General features: G+C 40.5%; 1 long non-coding RNA gene and 2 pseudogenes across 2 annotated transcripts; 2 read left to right on the top strand and 1 right to left on the bottom strand.

Annotated features, from left to right (window-relative positions):
* Positions 1-2,631: 2,631 nt before the first annotated feature.
* LOC147911398 (uncharacterized) lies at positions 2,632-9,184 on the top strand. The gene is made up of 4 exons (XR_015551018.1): positions 2,632-2,895; positions 3,716-3,935; positions 7,945-8,083; positions 8,849-9,184. It is a non-coding gene; the product is annotated as an uncharacterized LOC147911398 (long non-coding RNA).
* A 1,170-nt stretch (positions 9,185-10,354) lies between these two features.
* On the bottom strand, positions 10,355-15,159 carry LOC147911397 (methyl-CpG-binding domain protein 3-like 3; annotated as a pseudogene). The gene is made up of 2 exons (XR_015551017.1): positions 14,923-15,159; positions 10,355-12,098 (listed from the first exon to the last, which is right to left on the bottom strand). The product of XR_015551017.1 is annotated as a methyl-CpG-binding domain protein 3-like 3 (transcript).
* A 6,885-nt stretch (positions 15,160-22,044) lies between these two features.
* Positions 22,045-22,765, top strand: LOC147911396 (methyl-CpG-binding domain protein 3-like 1; annotated as a pseudogene).
* Positions 22,766-24,561: the final 1,796 nt, after the last annotated feature.

Below are 24,561 nucleotides of genomic sequence, written 5' to 3'. Positions count from 1 at the left end.
ATGCCATTCTCAGGTACCTGAAAAGGAAGAAAGGAGGAGACTGTGTTTATGCATCTCTCACAGGATGTAATCTCCAAGGGCAAGTGTATAGAGTCTTAGTGAGGTATGCACATTTCCTTTATTTGGCAGCCCTAAGCACTATGATTTCATCCATGTCCATTGATAACAAGGTTCCAGGGACCATCTGCTGTTGGCCAGATTGGGTCCCAAGCCTGAGTCAACAAGTCATTTGCATGAACATCATTTGCAGTGATGCAAATGAACTGCATCAGAGGAGGCAATGTCAGGTGTAAGGTGCAAGTGTCAGAAAGGGCCCATGTCACTCAGGGCTCAGACAAGAACATTCCAGCATCACAGCCTCCAAAGTGCAAGATAGGGAGGGACAGCCTCACACACCCAGGGCCCAGGGCAGCCACAGGACATTCTATGTGTGACCCATGCAGGGCTGCACACCAATCATGAGTGCAGAAACACCACAAGCCCATGAGGCCCTGCCTGGGGAAGCAAAAGTCATGCTGAATTTATAAGATTCCAAATCAGTAACTCAAGATCAATGCAGAAATAAAGTTGCATTTTTGATTTTCTAAAAATTGACCTCCTTTCCTTTTCCTCAGTTCTTTTAACCATGCTCATTCCGGGATCAATATGTTGTGATGATCCACTTCTGCACCCTCAACATTGGTTTCCTCCATTATTAATGCTGTTGTGAGAAATTCCTCCCTTTCCTCACCCTAAAGCAGAGGATACTAGCTGGAAGGAACCCCTGTATTCGCCATCACCCCAAATATCTATGACTATGACAAAGGTCACACACACCTCTATGGCCCTGGAGCAAAGGGGATTTTAGGGCAGTGAAACCATAGTTCTATATGATTCTGTAATGGCGGATACATATTACTATGCATTTGTCAAAAGCCATAGAATGTACAACACAAAGAGTGACCCTAATTCCAGCTATGGACTTTCATTAATTATAATGTATCTGGACTGGTTCAGGAATTATAACAAATGTACCACACTAAAGTTAATAATTTGTAGTTAATAATGTTACAGTAATAATGTTATATAAGTTATATAGATTACTAATGAGATGTTAATAATAGGAAAACTATGCTGGGAGGGATGAGGGGATATATAGGAACTCTCTATAATTTCCACTTAATTTTTCTGTAAACCTATAAATGTAAACGGTTATAAGAAATAAAATCTATACTTTTTAACCATATTTTCCTATCTGGTAGCTTCTAGCTACATGTCACCATTGAGAATTTGAAATGTGGCTAGTCTAAATTGAGATGTGCTGTAAATGTAAAATACACTATGGGTTTCAAGGATTTTATATAAAAATATGTATGTATAATACCTCAATAATAATTATATATTGACTACATGTTGAGATAATAATTCTTTGGAGATGTTGGGTTAAATAAAATATATTAAGATAAAAAAATGAAAGGCTTACATGGCTACTGACTTGGGAATTGCAAGATGCACCACCACACACACACACGAGACTCTGGCTGAGGCAGGGGGTTCTAGATTTTGCAAGCACCTCATAAATTTATGGCCTCCCACACTCAAACCCTCCTCTCCTGACTTGGAGCAAGGCTATTGCTATGGGTTGAATTGTGTCTCCCAAAAGATATGTTGATGTTCTAAACCCTGGAACCTATGAATGTGACCTTATTTGGAAATAGGGTCTTTGCAGATGTGATCAAGTTAAGATGAGGTCATTAGTGTGGACTCTAATCCAATATGACTGGTTGGAGAGGAAACAGCATTTGATGACAGAGGCAGAGAGTGGACTGATTCAGCTGCAGCCAATGAACACTGATGATTAGCGGCCACCACCGCAAGCTGGGGGAGTCAAGGAAGGGCCTGCTGATACTTTGATATCAGATTTCTAGGCTTCAGAACTGGGAGAGAATGAATTTCCTTTGTTTTAAGTCACCCACTTTGTGGTATTTTGTTACAGCAGCCCTGGAAAATCATACAACTATAAATGGCAGAGCTCATGTAACACACGAAACATAAAACAGAGGCAGAAAAAGGGGGATTTATTCTCTTCCTTCCAGGTTGGAGTGATTTCTAGAAAAATTGGTTGCTGTAGCAGAGGTCCCTGGTGTCACTGTGGTTTTTCTGGGGCCACAGGAGCTGGTGAAGCTGTTGGGCTGTTTGAGGAGACAGAGATAATGGTATGCAGAGCCCTAACTATTAGGCTGGAAATCACGGAGATATTTGTGATTCAAGAGTCCTTAACTGGGGAAAAGGCCATCACAAGATGATTGGAATCAGGTCCAACTTGTCCTTCCCCACTGATGTCTGAGAACAATGGGACCTTGTCCAATTCATGATGAACCAAAGAAGACCTTCCATGTAACCTTATTTATAATATCGAAAATTTTCCAAACTCTTAAGTGTCTATTGATAGGATGCTGGTTAAAGATATTATAATAAATTTCAATTAAGTAATCTAGTCATTAAAAATCAAATCGGAGTCTATTTTTGAGCAAAAACTAAGTTTAGCTATTATAGGATACCAACGTTGTGAAATGAAATTTTTATGTTTATATACATAAGAGGAAAATTGGCTGGAAGACAAAGCACCAAAATATTAATAGGGAATATCTTTGAAAGATGAATATCTTTGAAAGATGAACTTACAGTTGACTCAGTTTTCATTTTTGTCTCTCTTTGCTTACCTGATTTTCTACTAAAATGATCATGCAATTTTGGTAATAAGGAAAATTGTGTATTGTTTTACATGACTAGACCATAATCGCTGAAGATTCTAATGAAACAGGTGGGAGAAACAAGGGATCAGGTGTGTCTCTGACTTTTGTCAGGAAACAGCTCTCAAATCTCTGGCTACAAGAGGAGTGCTGCTTTTCTGGGGTAAGGGCTTAAACAGCTTATTCCCTCTCCAAGGAGAAAATGATCTAACGTGCAGTTCAAGCCTGCAGATAAACTGCTGAACCTAAAAGACAGTTGTCTTCAGATCACTATTATAATCTCCATCTTCTTTTAGTCTGCTAAGCTGCAGCATCGCTTTATCCATCCTATGTCATCCATGCACCCTTGTTGTTGATGTTAGTGGTGGTGGTTGTGTGTGTGTGTATATGTTTGTGTCGAGGTAAAGGTGAGGGGAGGGAAAATGTCAAGGGAATAATAATGGCAAAGATTGCATCATAAAATTGAGACTTCACAAGTACTAGCCACCAGTCTTAATCTTACATGCATCTTAAAATCCTATGTCATTAAAATGTGACATTGGTGACAATCCCAACTAAATAAGAATACACCTCTAATTGTTGACTCTGTTTCACTCTTGAGTTTCTGTCCAACTTTCGTGTTTTCCTTTTTTTTTTTTTTTTGGCAATACTTTAGTTTCTAAAGAATGAAACTCCTAGGAAACAGTCCCTTAATAGACATCGAATCTGATTCCCAAGGGCCAATTATCCACTCTTATAATGGTCTCTCCACCATCAAAAATGTGAAAGGCCATTGGCTAGAGTGTAAATCTTGGAGTTATGCCAGTGGCACACTATATTTCCCTAATTGAACTTCTGCACCTGGTTTGGCCGAAACTAAGAGACAGTACTGAACTCTGCAATGTGCAGGATGGCAAAAAAGGTCAGCCCCAGGCCGACTCCAAGACCCAGAGGGCATTTGTGGATGCCAGTTATTAACCTAAATTATCTTTCTTCCCTCTCAGGACTCTACTGCTTTCTTGCTTTCATTGAGATTCAAAAGTGTTCAACCCAAGGTTTGTTGATGGTGAAGGAAGTGGTTAGTACCTCTTGCATTTCTACAGCACTGGGTTTTCAACACAGCCCCTGTGTGTGATTTTATATTGTCCTACAACCATTTGGAGGTAAGAAAGACAAACCTTGTCCTCAACCTGTTTCCGATGGAGAAAGTGTGGCATAGAGATGGTAAGTGAACTTCTTAAGTAATGAAGAGAATATCACACAGAGAATGGAGGCCAATGCTATTTGATCTACAGTTAGACAAATGTACTTGAACCTCTGCTCCCATAGATACCAACAGATGACCTTGGGGGAGTATGGAACCTCTCTAGGTTGCTTCTTCCTCAACTTGAAATGGGAATGATAATCTGTACAAGATACGACTATTTTGAGGAAATGCAATAAAATAAATAGAACATCTGCACAACATTTCGTGGGATGCCTTATGTGTGATAAATGCTTAGTAATGATAGACGTTATTTTAATCAAAGCTACATTTAACTAGATTCTTAATTGCAAAATGAGATAAGGCAGAATGCTTCACTCCCTTGTTAATAAATAACTTTATTAGAAAATAATACAAAATGACATTTTGTCAATTGTTTCCATTATGTAAAAATAATGACCCTTCAAATGCTTCTGATACTCATTCTTTATAACCATAAGAGAGTAATCTCATTGTTTCTTCACTTCCTGCGGCCATAGAGGGGCATCTACAATAGGTAAAATTTTTGCAATATTTTGCAGAATATATATGGCTCTTTTGTCTACTTGAATATACTTCCTTTTTCCCCTAAAAATAACACCTTAATCAAATGAGCATGTATAGGTTTTCATTGGAATGTAAATCTACGATATTTGCATTTGAGTATTACTTTACTTGCTAAAATGGAAGCTGATTTAGATTCAGAAAGGATATGGATTTATAGCTGTTAAGGAAGATAAGAGGGTGCAAAATATTTGTACATAATTTGAAAATTACATGGAATCTAAAGACCAGAATTATCCATCAGTAGTTTCTCCTGGGAAAACCTAAAATGAGACCCCATTACAACTGCTGTTGTGTGTCCACAATGATGCGCGTGCACACTGAAGCAGTGTGCTGTAATAGCCCCTGTGAATATATTTCCCTAGTATGCCAGACTCTATCCGTCCTGCAATCTACTAGCTGGGAGACCATGGGCAAGTGACTTCTCTTCTTTGAATCTCATTTTCCTGGTCAGTAAAATGACCTTAAGAGTTACTGTATGAGGGCCGGCCCTGTGGCTTAGCGGTTGAGTGTGTGCACTCCACTACTGGCTGCCCGGGTTCGGATCCCAGCACGCACCAACGCACCGCTTGTCTGGCCATGCTGAGGCCGTGCCCCACATACAGCAACTAGAAGGATGTGCTACTATGACATGCAACTATCTACTGGGGCTTTGGGAGAAAAAAAGGAGGAAGGATTGGAAATAGATGTTAGCTCAGAGCCGGTCTTCCTCAGCAAAAAGAGGACGATTAGCATGGATGTTAGCTCAGGGCTGATCTTCCTCAAAAAAAAATAAAAGAAGAGTTACTGTACGAAGAGGCCTGCTTCAATGATTAAGTAAGATAACTCCAGTAAACTGCCTATTTCAGTACTCGCCAGAATAAGTGCACAATAACTGTTGTTCCTATTTCCTCCAACTCAAACACTGATCATAATGTTGGAAATCAGATTACTTCTCTATGCACACCAGCAATGAAGAACACTTCTTCAGAGGCCTGCAGAAGCAATGCATTAGTGAGTTCAGGACCCAGGGCTTACATAGCGGCTCAATGGACACAGATCATTTCATCCTTTCCCCAAGTGGTTGTTCAAAGTGAAATGTCAGAAATCATACAAAATGGTATTCAAAGTGGTGCATCTTCTTCAGTTGAAGATGGTATGTCTTTTATTTCTTTTCAAAAATACCATTTGGAAGAAAAAGTGAAAATGAGGTGAATTTTCTTGTCTTTCTCAGTAATAGTGTCTAAGGACAAAATGTATAGGTGTGAAGAGGGGCCAAAAAAGGAAGAAGACCAAAAAAAAGGAAGAGAAAAGAATTAAAATATATTATATGGAGTGTATTTATTGAAAGGAGTACATAATCTCCCAGGTGAACAATTTGGACGCATGGTTTGCGACACAATTTTAAATTTTTTTATTTACTTTATCATATGTTAGAGGATAAATCTCTTGATTTATAATTTTATCTCATTTGGCTTAAATACAAAAGTTTCAATATCACAACTAATGAAATTAAAAGTAATTTAAAAATTAAATCTTATACAAATAAATCTGCCCTCTGAATCATAGCCATCTGCTTCCAGAGATGATGGAGAAAGGGTGTGAGATAGGACAATGGATAAGAAGATATGAAAAGGACTTGGATCTTGGGAAAAGGAGAGGAGATGGAGGGGATTAGAGAGAAAGCTTCATGAGGAGAGAGAAAATGAGTCATAGGTTTGGTGAGGTGATAAAGAAGGAAGAACTAGAAATAGAACTGGTGTTGGAAACAATCTGAGGTGTAAGAAGTCCAATATGAACCTGGGAATTCTGGCTGATGGAAACCATGGCTTTAAATAGTGACAGGGTGACTCACGACACCTCACTGAGTTGTCATAAAAGAATGAAATAAAGGTCAAGAAATTCTAAATCAAGTCTTATTAAAAATTCTTAGGGTTTTCATCAGAGAACTCTTTTATCCTAGAAGCAGCCGAGATGCAGAGGTTCTCAAGCCTGAGCATCATCGTCATCCCCTGGGGAGCTTGTTCAAAAAGATTCCTAGCCCAGGACCCAGACTTAGATTCAGTAGGGCTGGGGTGGAGCCAGGAAATTTGCATTTTTAACAAGCTCCTGGGTGATGCTGATGCTGCTGGTCCAGAGACCACACCTTGAGTAGGACAGTTCAAGAGGATTTCTCCAATGTTTTCCAAAAGAGTTTGAGTCCCTGCTGAAAGAAAATTTTTTTTTCTAATAACATAAGCTGGCATCACCAGTCGTGTTCATTGATCATCCATTGAACAAATGTTTACAAAGTGAGTACCACTTGCCGAGTCTCACACTCAGCACATAAAAGGATTCAAGTAACCAAGACTCAAGTTGACTTGAGGCAGCCCAGGGTCTAAACAGAGTTCCTATCCTCTCCTCCACTCTAACGGTTTTTGTGACTGTGAAAATGTCTCCACTACTTGTCCCCCAAATGCAACGTGCAATAACATCACAAAGGGTTATCGATCTACCACTGACACAGGATTTATATCATGTCCCGGAAGGGAGAATTTTACAAACGGCACAGAAGATTGCAACGGTAAGTCCAAATAGAGTAACAGCCTTCAAAAATCAGAACAGAGTTAGTTGCAGCAAAATTGAACCAGGTCCTTAGAATATGACGTGAAATTCTAGAGAAAACCTACCGAAGTGAGCAAAGATGCCAGGAAGAAAATAGGTCATAGAACCGAAATGTGACACCAGGCCTACAATTGATTTTTCTCTTTTATTGGTTGCTTTAAAAAAATAACAGTGAATGTTGAAAGTAGTCAACACCTTAGAGTCTTAACTCATTCTGCAATAACAGCCTAATAGACGAGGGTTTTCAATCAAAGCCCAAGGCCATCCATAGTTGGAAACGTTACTAAGCAGATAGAGAAGTCTGTGCACATTATCAAATTAAAACCCAGGAAACAAATGGGAATCGTGACAGCATAACAGTTGACTTTTCCCATTTATCCAGTCCCTGTCCTAGATGTGGACATTGTATGAACAGGTTAGTCTTCTACTCCCATTTTGATTCTCTCTATGATACTGGAGAATTATTGCCTCTGTGCACAGCAGGCTGTTACTGCTAAGAATTCTCCCAAAGAACATACACTCAGATAATTTTTAAGCTCTTAATATCTTAGGAAAATCTCTTATCTCTTCAGTCCAGCTGTCCTTATCAGTGGCTCCCAAACCTGTATGCTGAATGAAATCACCCAGGGTTTTTCTGAAAACATCAGATTCTGAGTCCCAAATTCTCTGAAATTTGCTTTACTGGGTCTGAGATTTACTTTGGGATTTATATTTTCAACAATTATCTCTAAATATTTCTGATGCTGTCAGTCCACAGAATCGTCTTGGGCACCACTGCCAATGGATAGTTGCAGCGTATACATTCAGCTGGTTTGATTATGAACTGTTTGCTCCATTCCACAGATGAGGATGAATGCCACTGACTGACCACCCCAAAATTATTGGACCTATCCAATTGGAAGCTACCTTCGTACCCCTCAACCTGGTTTGGCTCCAAGTAATGGAAAGTCAAACTTCACACGTGAAGAGGAAGAACGCACGGGTAAGTATTGATAAAGCCCAGTGCCTGCGGACCACCAGGAATGCATATGACGTCCAAAGTGTTAGGTTTATTAATGTGCTGCAGCAAAGTGCACCTCCCATTGGGAAGCTTCGGTGTCTCAGTAAGAAGATGCTAGAAGGGGCCTATTGAAGGGTCTGGCCTTATGCCACGTGGCTTTGAGGAAAGCTAAGGAAGCAAGGGTTTCTTCTGTAAATGGTCCTGTCAGGAAATGAGTGCAAGTTGATAACTGGATATTTTCACTTTCAGGTAGGAGAAGAAACTAATGAAGCTGGGTAAGAGTTGTCTTTGCTTCAGAAGCAGAAGCATCCGTGTCAGCCAGGAGAGTGGAATGTTTGGGAATTTGTCAGGAATGCAAATTTTCAGGCCCCACCCCAGACCTACTGAATTGAAATCTGTGGGGATGGGACCCAGCAGCGTGTTTGAACAAGCCCTCCAGACAGTGCTGATGCACACCAGAGTTTGAGAACCGGTGTCTTAGCCCAACCTATAACAATAGTCAAAAAAGGTGGCAGGGGACACATCATAAAAATCATGTCAAGAATTCTTGCCCACCAATGCTGGTGATAGGTTACATTGTTTTATATAATAAAACAGGGACCATGGCTAGTATAGGGAATAGTCTATAGAGATGGTATAAGGAGTTTGAGAGAAATATTCAGGAACTTTTGAAGGTAAACATTCTTCATTAATGCTACTCTGTTTCCCTGGGTCTCCAAAACATTTGTTTGTTTTTTTCTTTTTTAGGAAACTTGATGCTGTCTCACGTTTAGATACTTGATGCAACAGGAATCTGAGAAGAAAAATGGGGAGACTTTTTTTCATCTTGTAAGGTCAAATAGTTCCTGACCTTGAGGAAGTAACTCTCTCCAGCTTCTCTTCTTTTTTTCATTCTTAGAAATCAACCCTAATTCTTCTCAACTTGGCAAAAATAAATTTTCCAGAGACTGTGAAGTCCAGGTGAGTTTCATACCGTCATCATCTTGTGGACTGGGCATGAAAAGGGGCAGACATAGAATATACTTAAGACTCTCACAACATTTTTGAATATGTTGTGTGGTAGATATTTTTTCCAAATATGAACCTAAATGTACCAGCTCTATTTATTCGTTAGATACCCGCTAATTTAAAATGCTCCTTTTCAAAATGCAATGTGATAAGTAAAACATGGTGAGGTGTGTATATAAATTCTGTGTACTATTTTGCAATTTTTTCGTGAATTGGGTGGGGAAGTGACCATTAGCCCTACTGCAGCCCTGGAGCTGGGCATCCCACACACACATGAATTTAGTTCTTACACTCTCTGCTTTCTTCATTTCACCTATTTTCTTATTTCCCTAACAGGAACAACATTTTTAATTAATGCAGCTTTATATGTTTTATTAACTCATATGTCATGGCAGTAAAAAATTTCCTTTTTTTCTGAATCTCGTTGAGCATGCCTTTCTTTAATACTAAATGTGTTGAATGCCAGAAAATATCCCTCAAGTGGTCAATTCAGATACTAAATCTCTTATAACCGATTTTGATTTTTACATATTGACTTGTCCTGAGAAAACTACTGACAAATTGTACTAACCATCTATAAATGCATAATTAGCTTTAAGTCAACATCATGGTCACATGAACTATCAGCCACTCAAAGTCTTGGCTGCCCAAGTTAAATACACATATTTCTATGAAGCCCAGATCTCTGTGGTATAAAGAAAATGTCCACATCGCCATTCTAGTGTGTGTTTTACTAGCTGAATTTCACAAATTATCGGAATAACAGTAAATGGATTTGCTCTGACTTAGTGAGGCTCTCAAATCGGTGTGGAAATGGGAATGCAACACTCTCTTTAAAGGTTTGAAATCCTTTCTAATATTTTAATATCTTTTCATGCTTGGTGATTCTCAAACTTGACCATACATTAGAAACACTTGGAAGGCTGTACAAAATGTACTTATACCTGGGTCTCTGATGAATCAGAATCTCTGAGGTTAGAGCCCTATTGTCTATATAGTTTAACTTGTCAAATGATTCTAATATACAAGGGTGGTTGAGAACCATCACAAATGGCTCCCAGGGTTTCCTCTCAATCATCTGGCTAGCAGGCCAGATCACTGGAATCCTAGTTCATTTTCGAAGGAAAAGGGAGCACATACAGAATAAGTATCCAAATCACTAGGAGAACGGGAGGTTCGGAGAGTTTTTAATAGTTAAAACTATTTCCAAAAGAGGGCCTGTGAGTCTGCACTGAGGATGCTATGTTTCTCTCTCCTTCCACCCACCCCCTAAAAGTTCCTCAATCTAGAAGCCCACAGACTTATATGTATTTGGCTTAATTCAGTAGGTAAACAGGTGAAAACAGATGTTCTTTTCTGGCCCAATACATGAAGTCACTGATATTTCACCAGATTCTTTTACCATATTGATTAACTCCATTCATTTTACTATTTTTAAATATAGTTTTTATTTTATTCTCTTGGTTAACAATGGATATTTATGGTAAGAGAATAGCAGACAGCAGAAGAGAGAGAACGTGAACAAGAAAAGCAACACATACGTGAAAAATAATGACAGAAAGGACAGAACGTGGGACAGGAAGGCAGAGCTGTATTCATCCATAGTTTTTCGAGAAGCGACCCGATAACAGGAGAACAGAGTTATTTCCTACTAGGTTTGAACAATTGCGTTGATTTCCCAAGCATTCTGTTGCAATGCACCCATCATCTCGATATGTAGGAAGACAAGCATCCCAAAGACAAAATGCTCCCAGACAACATTTTCCTTGTTAAGAATCAAAGGTGAACTTTATTTTAAAAAATTACCGAGGTAATTTTAGGTAACAGATAAGGCTGTAACCGGTAGTCGAAGGGCTAATTAAATTATATAAAAACGTCTTGTATTTGAGTTAGTATTTGGAAAAAAAAAGATACAACTTATGTTAGAATGAGCTATAAAAGCAAGCTTAGGTAAAGTAAGACTTTATAGAATCAAATTAGTTTAAATTTAAAAAATAATCTCTTTACATTAAGTATCATCTTTTCGTGAGTGCACTTATTCTAAAAAAATATATAACTAAAAACACTAAATGAACCCTTAGCCAAATTACCTTTAATATAAAAGTGAATAAGTATCATGGTAAGCAGAAATTGCAGTATACAATGACAAGTAAAGATCTTCTTTCCTGTCACATGAAACCCGATCTTTCACCCACACAACTGTCTACTCTTCACATTTATGTCTCTCAAAAGAGTTTAATGAAGTACAATTATAAAATGACAAAGCATCACAGTCCAGAGCAAGAAGTGGGGTTGACATTAAATGAGGCGAGTGAAACTGGGGGCTGTTCATGGGGAACGACTTCCCCAGGGCCACACTTCTTGGCTTCTTCAGCATGACCTTCTCCTATTTTCCATCAGGTATCAGAACATCATTCTTGGCTCCTTGCTCTCTCTGCCTCCCTGGCAAACCTGGCTGCCCTCAGGGCCTCAACCCCTCTCTCCCTTGCTTTTTTCACTTTCTGACTCTGTCTGCGGATGTCTCCATAAGTTACGGGCTGTCTGTAGAGTGGCTGGAGGAGACCGAGACCCACTCCTGGGATCGTCTCTGCCCAGTCTGAAGACTGTGTGGCCGTGGGATTGAGGCTGGGGTTTCGAGACCCAGCACCAGCACAGCCCAGGGATTCACCTGGACCACCTGGTGCAATTATATTTAAGGTATTTGTGATATCAAAAGTACTTAAAAGTTCTCCTTCACTGCTGCAGGCCTGGAGTCCCTGCAGTCTCCTGTGTGCGCAGACTTACTGGGACTTCTGCAAGGTCTCCTCCCCTTGACTGTACCTGACCTCAGTGCCAGGGTAGGAAGTCATCCTTGTAGCTGGCCTCTTAAAAATGCAGCTGGTGAGTATTATAGTGCAGACCTTTCACGATGTCTCATCTTGGTCTTGGATAAATGGACCTGTCTTTTCTTCTCTGAAGTCTGTGGCATCATATTTCTTTTGAGCTTCCCCTGTGAAAACAAAATGAAATGTGAAATTTGAATAAAATGGGGGATGCAGACTGCCAGCCATGGAGAATGTTCTCACCTCATTTGGATCTTCCACCCTCCTGTATCCTGGAGAAATATCTCTTAAACTGCCCTGTGCATCACAATCATTTGGAGGGTTTTTAAAACCCAGATTGCTGGACCTCCACCCAAGGAGGCCTGGGGAGGGCTAAGAATTTGCACTTCTAAGTGTTCCGGGATGCTGCTGATGCTGCTGGCACAGGCACCACACACTGAGAACTACATCCTGGGACATCAAGCTGATATGAGTCAAGGGCAGAAAGGACTATGAAAACTAGATGCTTGTGTGCCCAGAGCATAGTAATTTAGTGCCTCATCTCTAATGAAATCACATTCCTCTCAGCAATTTGATGCTCACTTCACTTGCACACCCACGTCCCATCATCACTCAAATATTCTCCTGTTCATAAGTAAATAACTCACACATACCATATTCCCATCCCACAGTTCTATCCACTGTAAATAACCATTTTTCCTCCCCTGACTCTTCCTCTCTCCTCCTACTCCTCCCTGTTAATCTGGGCTCCACCATCTGATTTAACACAACAATTGATGCTTCTTAGAAGTCAATCCTGCTCTCACATTTGTTCCACATCCACACCCTCTTCTAGCTAGGTCATCCCATCCATTTCCCTGGCTTCAAATACCATTAGTGAACTAGAAATGCCCATAGAATTAGCACAGATCTGGCTTCAACCCTGAGACCAAAATACTCATCTGCCCACTCACCACATCAGTGATAACTCGATGACTCAGCTCACAGTGAGCAGGTCCCAAGACAAACCAACCAGTTCTCCAAATAATCACCCATATCTCAGGGTCCCCTAATCTCACTTGTTGGTACTGATATCCTGTCTACACCTGAGTGTCATTTTGGACACCCTGCCACCCCACACTGGTACATCAATGAACCATCCGTCGACCCTCCTGAATCCACCCAAAGATTCTGCACTTTTGAATAATTCTTGAGCACCTTTCAGATTCCTACAAAATACCATTTCCACAGAGTGACCTTTCCTGATCCAGCCATCTAAAGTAATGTCACATTTTCTCTGTTAATTTTTAAAATTTTTAATTGTAAGTGTATTATCATCTATTTCTCTCATAGTGTTTTTCTCACTAAATTGGATACTCCATGAAGTGAAGACTGATGTGAACTGTAATGTTTTACACTGCCGTATTCACTCATTGCTTTGCCCTTAGAGAGTGCACAATATATTTATCGAAAGAAATTTTTCGAACTCCAAAAAATACTCTCTAAAATTTTCAAACAAATTCACTTGACTGCAGTCATACAAGGATAGAATCTGTTTTGTGGTGTACTGCAATAAGTTATCACTAATATTGCAAATCCTTTCTGTCTGTAATCCATTATAAGACTCTAGCCACAATAATCTATTTAAAATGTAAACCTAATCAGTGCACCCTTCCTTTACAATCTCTCATTTCTGTCTTCAGATACTTTTTGTGTGTGTGTGTGTGTGTGTGAGGAAGAGCGGCCCTGAGCTAACATCTGCCAATCCTCTCTTTTTTTTGCTGAGGAAGACTGGCCCTGGGCTAACATCCATGCACATCTTGCTCTCCTTTATATGGGACGCCGCCACAGCATGGCTTGACAAGCAGTGCCTTGGTGCAAGCCCGGGATCCGAACCGGCAGACCCTCGGCCACCTCAGCAGAGCGTGTGCACTTAATCCCTTGCGCCACTGGGACGGCCCCCTCAGATACTTTTTACAAGTGAAGTCATAAATCTCACTTCATCCCTGTTGTCCTGCCATAATCATTAATACCATCCCTTTCATTCTCCAACATGTCCCAGTTTGGAGGGAAAATTAGTTGATCCTCCCATTTATAGAGCACCTACTATAAGCCAAGTTATGTACTAAAACCCATGATCCAGAATTTAACTTAAAAGTCACTGCCCCTGTTTTTTTTAACCTTGGAGAAAGGAATGAGTTAATAAAGGGACTAATCAATGTGTAATATAGTGTTAGGTATAATTAGATCCTGTAATAAACAGTAAGGGCTACACAGAGATACAGAGACACAGGGAGTGATGGAGGAAGAACAGCAAGGAGGGATAAAGGGAAAGAAATTACCTACAATTGTTTCATTTATTTATTTATTTTGTGAGGAAGATCAGCCCTGAGCTAACATCTATGCCAATCCTCCTCATTTTTTTTTTCCTGAGGAAGACTGGCCCTCTGCTATCATCAGTTCCCATCTTCCTCAACTTTATATGGGATGCCACCACAGCTTTGCCTGACAAGTGGTGCCTCAGTGCCTGCCCAGGATCTGAACCCAGGCCACCAGCAGAGGAGCGTGTGCACTTAACGGCTACGGCATGGGGCCGCCCACCTACAATTATTGATGATGAAGAGATTAGGGAAGGACTAACTGATGAGGTGATATTTGAGCACAGAACTGAATATTTTTTAAAAAAGACCAATCACATTGTGGGTAAAAAATTTTCCAGAGACGGGAGCAATGTACACAGTGCAGAGCTGAATATTACTTCCACTTCCCAGTGATGTTGTTGGTTAAAAACAAAACAAAACAAATGTCTGGCCTATTATCCCAAGAAAGCTCCCTATGCAGAAAAGTACAACACCTTGATCATTACTTAACAAACATTAACACCTAGGAAACAACTTTCAGTAAGGTATCTTCTTGTTTTAAGAGCTACTGCCTGCTCAATTAAAGAGGTTTCACAGAAGGACAAAGTGTACAAATGGACACTCTTGCCGTCCATATGGATTCCACACTCACCAGAATAGGCTGGCTTGGAAAACAGGCCGATGCAGGTTCCTCCATGGCTGCAGAGTTGTCCTGCTGACCCCACTCCTGATGTGCAGACAGCCCGTGGATTGCTGGAAAATGCAGTGACTTCTGCCTCTGATTCCCCTTTTATGGAGGAAGGGAGTGGATAATCCAATCAGTGGATAATCCAGGGGAGACATCCTGTCTCTTATCAATGGGATTTGAGAGATTCCTAAAGCTTTATGTCTAAACACAAAAATGTGGGGTTATTGACACTGTCAGATACTGTTAGTAGATAAAAACATTTAATACAATTGTGTGGGGAGGTGGTATTTGCAGTTTCTATCAACATTTTAATATTTCCTTTTTCTTCCACTGGATACCTTCTGTAAAAATAGGAATGGAAGTTTATATGTACAAAAATATCCATACAACTTATGGTTTAATAGGAAAAATTAGAGACTGTGTAAACGTTTATCAATAAAGAATGTCCACAATATTTATTAACAAGTCTCTAGAATACATCACACAGCCATTAAAAAGAATTTAGTATTTTGTGCATTTACATCTCAGGTAATTTCCAGTAAACTTGTTATTATTTCAACTGTCTTACTCTTTCCCTTCCCTTTGACCTGAATAATTAATGTTCCTTTACTCTCTTTACTTCACTGATGTTGATTTAACTCATTTATTATTCCATTATTTCCTCTATAAACTTACTCGTTGAAATCACATAAAAATCTTTGTTTAATTGCACTAATGTTTAAATCCTGAATCCTTAACACAGTCTAATATGAATAATTACTTTTACCTCCTCCCCCAAATGCTAATACCTTCAACACTTTCAATTCTATTTTTAAGCTTCCTGACATTTGTATTACTGTTTTCATGCATTTTATTCTATATATATTTTAATCCCTATGAGAGATTTCTAGAATTACTTCACAAAATAAAATTCATTTATATTTATTTATAAATTATAAATTATCCTTTCCTTTCCTCTTCAGTCCTTCTTGCATTCCTGGTTTTTAACCTGGGATCATATTCCTTTGGATGTGATAACTCACTGCAGTATTTTGTCTAATTCAAGGCTACTAACAATGAAAAGTTTCACTTTAAGTTTTTCTAGAACATCTTTATTTGGAGCACTATTGCTGCTGGGTGTAGAATTCTGGTTTGACGTGAGATTTCTTTTAGCATTTTAAAAATGCTGCTCTGTTGATGTCTATCTCATTTTCTTTATGGTTAGAAATCACCAATTGGACGTTTTATTGCTTATTTGGCCTCTATAGTCCCTAAAATCCCTTACATTAACTTTGGTTTTTAGACCAAGGTTTGGTTCATTAATATTCCCTGTGTAGTCACTCTGCTTAGGGAATCTTGAATCAATTGAATCTGTGGATTGATGTCTTTCATCAACTTGGAACATGCTTGTGTATTTTCACTTCTGATATCTATTCCTCCCCACGTTCTGTCTACTCCCCTTGTAATCACAGTCCATGTGTCTTCTAATTCTACCCTGAATTTTCCAATGTCATTGACCCTATGGTTTTCTTGGGAGATTTGCTCTTGAACCGTCTTCCATTTTAGTTAACCAGCCTTTTGCTGGAATCAATGCCTTCTTAACTCCTTAAATTCTTAATTTCACTTCTAACATAAACACAATATAACTAGAATTTTTTTAAAAAAGAGATAGCAGAGCAGTTTGACAATAAGAAGAAAATGATTTCCATTTGATACAATAAAACTCAAATAGATAGGAGAAAATTATATATTGGATCATATTAAGATATATGAGGAGCCAGTATTCATCAAAATTCACCAGTAAGACCCAGTGGGTGGAAAACCTGAGTATCTTGTTCTTTGTACTGATGTGGACTACATTTTGAAATGATAATAATTATATTTCTTGGGTTAAATAAAAATGTTATAAAATCGAGTTTCATCTGTTTGTATTTACTTTCTGTAATATGTGTGCTGGAAAATTTAAATGACATAGGTCATGTTGTGATATCTCTGTTGGTCTTGGTAGGATAGAGCCATGATGTGATGGTTAACTTTAGGTGTCAACTTGACTAGACTCAGGGGTGCCCAGATAGACTGTGAAGCATTATTTCTGGGTGTGAGCTGAGGTCAGACCTCTTTTTTCCTACCAGTTCTGTGTCCTGGAAAAGCTGCTGTGCCTCTCAAGATCTCCCCAGTCTCCCAAGCTGCACAATGAGGATTGGGCTAAAAACAGCTTCCTAGGGACCTCATCAGGTGTATATGTGATAATACGTACAACACCTGTGGGCTGGTGTCACATGTGTCTAATGCACACACTTAGAGATGGATGAAGTACAAGGAGTAGGACATCACATAGAATACCAGTCAGAACTTCTCTAGGTCCCAGATGTGTGATATTTGGTAAGTCACTGCCGCTCTGAGCCTCATTTTCAGGTCTGCATCCTGAAGGCACTGAAATTAGAGGAAATTCAGACATTGTGATCCACTGGCATTAAACCTTCCATGGTCCCCTGTTTTACTCAGAATCAGTCCCAAGAGCCTCATGTTGGCCTATGTGGTGGGAGCCTCCACAATGTTCCCAATGCTCCCTGCCTCCTGGAGTGCACATCCTTGTGTCACCACTAAGTGGTGAGTATCTGGCTTCTGAACAACAGAACACAGCCAAGGTGATGGGATGTCACTTCCAAGTTTTAATTACAAAACGTCTGTCACCTCCCAATTACTGGCTTAATTAGGTTCCCTACTTACCTCCCTCATTCTGTTTCCATCTCTCTCTCTCTCTCTCTCTCTCGCTCTCTGTCAAATCACCAGAACTGGGAGAGCAAGTGCTGATGTTTTCAGTTGCACTATGTAGAGGCTCCATAGGAGAGAACTGAGGGAGTGTCCAGCCAACAGACAGACAGGAGCTCACACTCTCAGTCCAAATGGATCCTGACAAAACCCATGTGAGTGATCTTGGGTGGGAATCCTCCCCCATTTGAGACCTGTTGAGACCACAGCCCCTGCTTCACAGAGACTTGGAGGCAGAGGCACCGGGCTAAGCCATGCCTGATGCTTGGCTAACAGACACTGTGAGATGTTATGTATTTGTACTTTATAGGTGGCAGGTTTTGGAGTAATGTTGTCACAGAGGAACAGAAAGTAACAGTCTACCATGTCCCAGGATCCAGCCTAATCACCCTCCTCTCTTCACTCCTTTCTCTTCTCAGGCTCCCTCAAGCCACACTGGCCACATTTCTGACCTTCCCTGGTCAAACTCGCTTCTTCCTGTGAGTCTCTGCACCAGGGAGCCTTCTCCTTGACACACTAACTGTTCCCAGACCTAGGCAGGGGTGCTTACACTTGTCATTCTGGTCACAGCAAAGGTCTGAAATGCCTCAGGGCAGCCTTTCAGAACCTCCTAGCACAGTCTCTACCATCACAGGTCTCACATCCAGAAGAGCATTACATGATTTCCTCCTCCCTCCTCCCATTGAGATAAAATGAGTGCTTGAGGAAGGGCTGTCTGCTTCGGCTGAAGCAGAGGCAACTCTTTCTGGTTATACCAGGCACACGACTGTCTCTTCCAGGCCGAATTTTTCCCACCATGAGTCCACTGTTTAAGGAAACCGTCATTCCCTCTCTTTCATGGGTCTGGTTTCCCCAAGAACACAGTGAACCATCCCCTCTCCCTCTGCTGCATCACCATAAACCCACAGCCAGAAGATAAGCACCAGGTTAAAATACCACCAGATCCTGAATTCAGTCACTGCTGAAACCCTCCCATCAATGTTGTCATTCAATGGTGACTCCTGAGGACACCTTTCCCCTGAGATCCACTCCCAGCCTGTCCTCAGCTTCTTACAGTAACACTGAGATTTCCTCAGATTCCTCCCAACCTGGGCAAGAAACATTCTGAAATGTTCTCTGTATTAATTTTCAGGGACTGGGGACATTGGTAGATGTAATTTGAGTGTGTATGTGCAGTAGTTTCTACGCAGGTATTCTATTTTTCAGACACAGATAAAATAGTGTGACTACTCAATGCACCAAGAAAATGGATAACTGTTCAAATTTTTTCATGATGTGAAGTCTTTAGAGAGTAAATGTCGTGGTTAAGAGCACAGACTATGGAGCTAACTTCTCATGTCCAAATTCCAGCTCAATCCCTTCCTAGATATTTGTATTGACTGAGTTATTTACCTGATTGGTGCCTCAGTTTCTTCATCTCTCAGTTGGCAATAATGATCAGCATACCTACTTTGTACGTTTATGGAGAGTATTAAAGGAGTTAATGTTTGAAAAATGCTTGGAACACCTAGTGTATTACCAGTACTGTAGCTATATATTATAAATAAAATTTAGAAATTCTTCTGACACTGCCTGTGAGCCCCAGAGGGTGAGACTGTTGCCTGGATGTATGTAGAAAGCACTCCATGACAAACGATGAATAAATGAGTGAACAACATTGGCGAATGCATTACCAATGTCACCTATGTCACCCTACAGGCATTCCCAAGCCAAATCACATGCAGACATTCCTGCTCTGTCGTGCATCACATTCCCTGGAGGAATCACTGGGGCTTCTTGGACCTGGTAACGGTGCCCACTAAAGGTTCTTTTCTGTCAGCAAACCCCAGTCTTTGTCCAATTGCTGCAGCTCACAGGGTCTGCACTCTGATCCTTTTCTTCACTCGAGGGAGACTTGACATCCCCAGAGCTGGGCCTGAACTTTGGAGAAAATGCTTCCCTGGCCTGGGGCAGGTAGAGGAGCGCAGGGACAGAGTGGGATTTGGGGAAAATTGTCCAGGTGTTGTCAGAAGGGATGGAGGCAGGGCATGTGTCAGCAAGGACTGGTCTGGTTGGTGGGCCTTGGTGGTTAAATAGTAGGGGGGCTGGGAAGTTTTGTAGGTTCTAGCATAATACAATCAATATGACGGTCATGAAATCAGAATCAGCCTAATTAAGTCCAAATTAACCCAATGTCAGCTGTTCCCTGACTGGCTCTCTAATCCAGTAGTGACTTATTTTAAGGGTTGTTCATGTTCTGTCATCTCCTTTTCATTGATTGGCTGGAGTAATTTTTCTTTACATAGCCTGTGTATTTTTACATAGTAAAGAAAAAAGGAGTTTTAAAACAACCCTCCTTGGAAAAGTCTCCATAACATATTGAATTAATAACAGAAGCCATGACAGGAAATTCACCATATATCTGGATCTTTAGTCTCTGGTTTTAGATCTTCCTAACTGGTAAATTACCTTGACTTCTTACTTCTTTCTTGAGGTTAGTTCACTTAGGACTAAGTAAGAATGCAACCTCATGCCATTTGAGAAGTAGTGGTGGGACTCTAGGAGGATGTGTGTTTCATTCTGTCAGTGTGGCGTGTGTGTGTGTGTGTGCATGCGCGTATGACAGTTTTTGTTGCATCTTGCAGTGTGGGCCAGTGTAGACTCCTTTTCTAGGGAAAAAATTTCCCTAACCACTTTCTCTGGGCTTTATTTTCGCTGATGGCTTCACTGGTGCTGTCCAATAGTAACATTAAGCACTCTATATTATGGAATTTAATATTTTTTTAGTAGCCAGATTTCAAAAAATGAAAACAAACAGGTGAAACTAACTTTAATAGTATATTTTAACCCACTATAACCAAGATATTATCATTTGTGGGTGCAGTCTATATAACATTAATAATAAGATAGTTTACATTTTTTTCCTGGGTTTCATAAATCCAGTGTATACTTCTTACTTACAGCACAATCTCCATTTTTAAGTTGAGTTTTTTCAGACATAGATTCTCTGTACTGAGATTTAATGTTCACAGTTATCAAATAAGAGTCACATGTCTAAGTTGACCCAAACATATTTAAGAGTTTTACACTTGAAGATCATGTTAGATGAATCATGAGAAGTTCCGATTGAGATGGGTAACAAAGGAGTCATTGTGACGTTACAAGGGAAATACCCAGAGAATGGTGAGGGCAGATGGAGTGTGGAGTGGTCTGAGGAGGTGGTTGGAGGTGAGGCCACAGAGATACATGATGTAGATGACCTTTGCTCAGTGGTTCACAACTGAGGGGAAGGAGTAGAGAGAGCAATTTCTCTGTGAAACATCAGGCAAGTTAAGGGACCTCGAATATGTATGAAGGAAAAAGAAAAGTGGGGACTATTTGAAAGAAACTTTGTGAAAAATCAAGGAGTAAATATGCCAACATATGAAAAGGAAGTAAAATTTTCAGGCATTATGGAAGCTTCCCAGTCGATGCAGATGATTTTGGATTTACAGTGGTACCAACATAATCACATTGTATGCTTTTCTCAGCAGTTATCAGAAGACCAGCAGTAGTTAAGGTATCGCAGATAATAGGGATCTTTTGAGTTTCAGGTTTTACAAGGCAGATATTATGAGCAGTCAGGAATTGTGGATCATTCCAAGGGAATTATTGAGATTATTGACCATGGAATCCAGGAATGATAGAAAAAGGAGACGAGAAATTGAGGTGAGGATATGGAGACCTGGCATCACTTCCATCTTGAGGAACAGGTACCTGCTGTATGAGTGTTTGAGTAAAAACTGGAAATCAGGAATTTCTGGTGGGTGAATATGTTTTCTCAGTTATTTATTATTGAACAAGATTATTTGGGTTGATGGAAACATCTGGGATATGAGAGTGAGTCACTAGGAGTGGGGTGAATGATCATTTCACTACTGATTTAAGCTCTAACGGAGCTATGAACACCAACTGGTCAATGGGTTAATCAAATGAATAGTCATATAGTACAGAAGAATGGTAGGATTTGGGATTTAGAAAAAGACTGGCGACCATGTGTCCTGACAGGGAACACCAGGGCTTTTGTGGTTGAGAGTGACAAGGACAAAAAGAGAATCAAGTCATACTCATAAAGGAGAATGTCTACAAGATGGAGGAGAAATGACCTGCAGTAGTCCTGAGTTTTGACCTCGAGCTTTCTGTTCTTGACCCAAATGTCTCTGATGATGTCCCAGGGCACAGGTCAGATAAATCCCCACAGGGAGAGAGGGAGGGTAGAAGTACAAGACATCTGAGATAACTGTCCTGAGAAGGCAGACTTCAATCATCACTCTGCTCCACTTTCACAATTTATTTTTATAAGGTAAGAGAAAAAGAAGTATGATGGTCAAATCATCACAGAGGAAGCGACATGATTGTGGAAACCAATCCAACCCAAAGCCTGGTTTGAGCATCTCCATCCCTTTGAGGATGTCCAGTTACATATTCAAGAGGCCAGTTACTAGAATCACACCCCATCCTGGCAATGAGGTCAGATGCCTTGGAGCAGCCCCAACAACTCTGCTGGCAGAAGAGACTGCAAGGTCTGCAGGCCTGCAGAGTGCAGGAGAACTGTTAATTCCTTTGGACTTTGCCAAAGCCCTGCCGAATCTTGCACCTAGTTGCACAGGTGCATCCCTGCCAGCTGTGCCCACAGGTGGTCTGAACTCCAGTCCCATGCCCACCCCTGCCCGGTCTTCAGATTCGGCAGAGATGATCCCAGGAGCTGGTCTGTACATCCCACAGCTCCTTTGCAAACAACTTCTGGTGACTGAGGAGGATATCAGGAAACAGGAAGGGAAAGTGAAGACAGCAAGAGAGAGACTGGCGGTAGCACTGACGCAGACAGACTCGCTAGAGAGGCAGGGAGAGTGAGGGGCCAAGAAGGACGTCCCGACAAACACGATGAAGAAAAAAGAAGACGGCGCAGATGACATGGAGCTCACACTACATGAATGCCTCTGCAGGGGTCCTGATGTCTTCTTGCTTTGAGCTCTTGAAACTTTAATATATACCAATACTTTTCTTTTCTTCGATTCCTTTGCATGACAGAGGATACAGACAGTGATCCTTCTGAGATGAGAGATTGGGTTTCAGGTGAGGAGAGAAAGGAGATCTTTCCTTTTCGTGTTGTTCTCTCATTTTTCTTTCCTAAGTGTGTTATTTATTTGTATTTTAAGGTCAGCAGAGAGTTATGAAAGTCATGGGGTTCTTTAGAGTTTTGCCCTCACAGTCACAGAGAAAACCTACCTAGTCTGCATGGACTGTGCTTTGTGTGTAATATTCCAACAGATCCTGACATAACATTTCACTAAAGAGCTGTTCTATCTGTCTTCTCAAGTAAGATATTCACTTCTAGATCTCTATTTTTCTGTTTTCTGTTGCATGTTGATTGACAATTGCATATAATGAAATACCAGACTTTCCCTCATTGTTTAGATCTGTATGGTTGGAAATCTGACATGCCATTCGGGCATCTTGCTATCAAGAGAAAGACTGTTCTCAGCGTCATGAATCTAACAATGAGCCACTGTGTGTTGGGATTTGTCTATTTGCTGATCAAGCCTGTTGGATTATTCAAATCCTCTTCATCATTATTTTCTCATGGCTGACAAACTTATCAGTTTCTAAGAGCAACGTGTTAAACAATAATGGAGTATATTACTATTTATATCTTACCTAAAAAATGAGTTATTTTTTAAATGAATCTTCTCTCCTCTATTCTTCGATGTAGTAATCATCTGGCGTTTTAGTTAAATGTGTTTTTAATGTCTTGTTTTAAAACTAATACCAAATTAGACAGACTATTCTTTTCCTTTACTCACGACTCCTGTTACGTTTTTCTGGGTTCACATTTCTTCCTCCTGATGAACGTTCTTTACCGGTTCTTTCACTGCAGGCATGTGGGAGGTCAACTCTGAGTCTCTCTGTCTGTCAGAAAATGTCTTTATCTCCTTCTTTGAGAGATAGTCTGGCTAGGTGTTTAATTTAGTTTTAGTAATTTTTTCCTTCCTTATTATTTAATATTTCTGAGTCTCCATATCTTTAGCTATAAAATGGGAATAAAACCCTAAAATGGTGAGTGTAACTGACATAATGCACGCAGAGCCTGCCAATCATGTTCCTTAGCAGACATTAAGTAGTCAATAATGATAGCTATTATTATCATTATTATAATTGTCAGAGAGTGCATTCTAGGCAAAGGACTACTTATGACAGAGAATGTGAAGCTCACAGCCAGGAAGTCTGAGAGAGTGGCATGACTGTGATTTTAATTCTTAGCCCTTGGGTATCTTCAGCTGTGGTCGTCTGCACAGTGTGCACAGACAACATAATCTGTTCCCACAGACCCACTGCAGGACAGGACAGCCTGCCTCATGCCTGGGATGCTCTGGGCTGCTTGTTGGGGAGCCTCTGCTGTGAGTCTACTTGAACTCTGTGCAGAGAAAGATGAAAAAGGACTCTTTCTTTTCCCTCAGATTTCCCCCCCGAGTTTTATTCACTTTCACATCCAGAGCAGACACTCTCTTTCCAGAGCCTTGGTGTTACTCTAGGATTCAGGCTTCCCAGACAGCTAGTCATTTCAGCTCCCAAGTCCCAAGGTGACTGCAGAGTCATGTCTGACCCACTCCTCCCATCTTGGCCTGTTTCCCATCATGGAGGACCCATGAATGTGAGAGAAGCCACCGAGGGAGATTGATCTGGAAGTCCCGGTGAATCTAAGCTTCAGAGGATGAAGCAGAAAAGGGGAACCTGAGACTGTCGGGGCTTCAGGTTGTGGGGAATATGGAGGAGCCAAGAGGGGTTTATACAATGTTATAAACCAATTTTACCACAATAAAAAAAATAAATAAA

The sequence above is a fragment of the Ceratotherium simum genome, unplaced genomic scaffold (assembly GCF_057802395.1).
Source record: "Ceratotherium simum simum isolate JZ-2026a unplaced genomic scaffold, ASM5780239v1 HiC_scaffold_43, whole genome shotgun sequence".
Taxonomy (NCBI): domain Eukaryota; kingdom Metazoa; phylum Chordata; class Mammalia; order Perissodactyla; family Rhinocerotidae; genus Ceratotherium; species Ceratotherium simum.
This window is presented reverse-complemented; position numbering and strand designations above follow the sequence as displayed.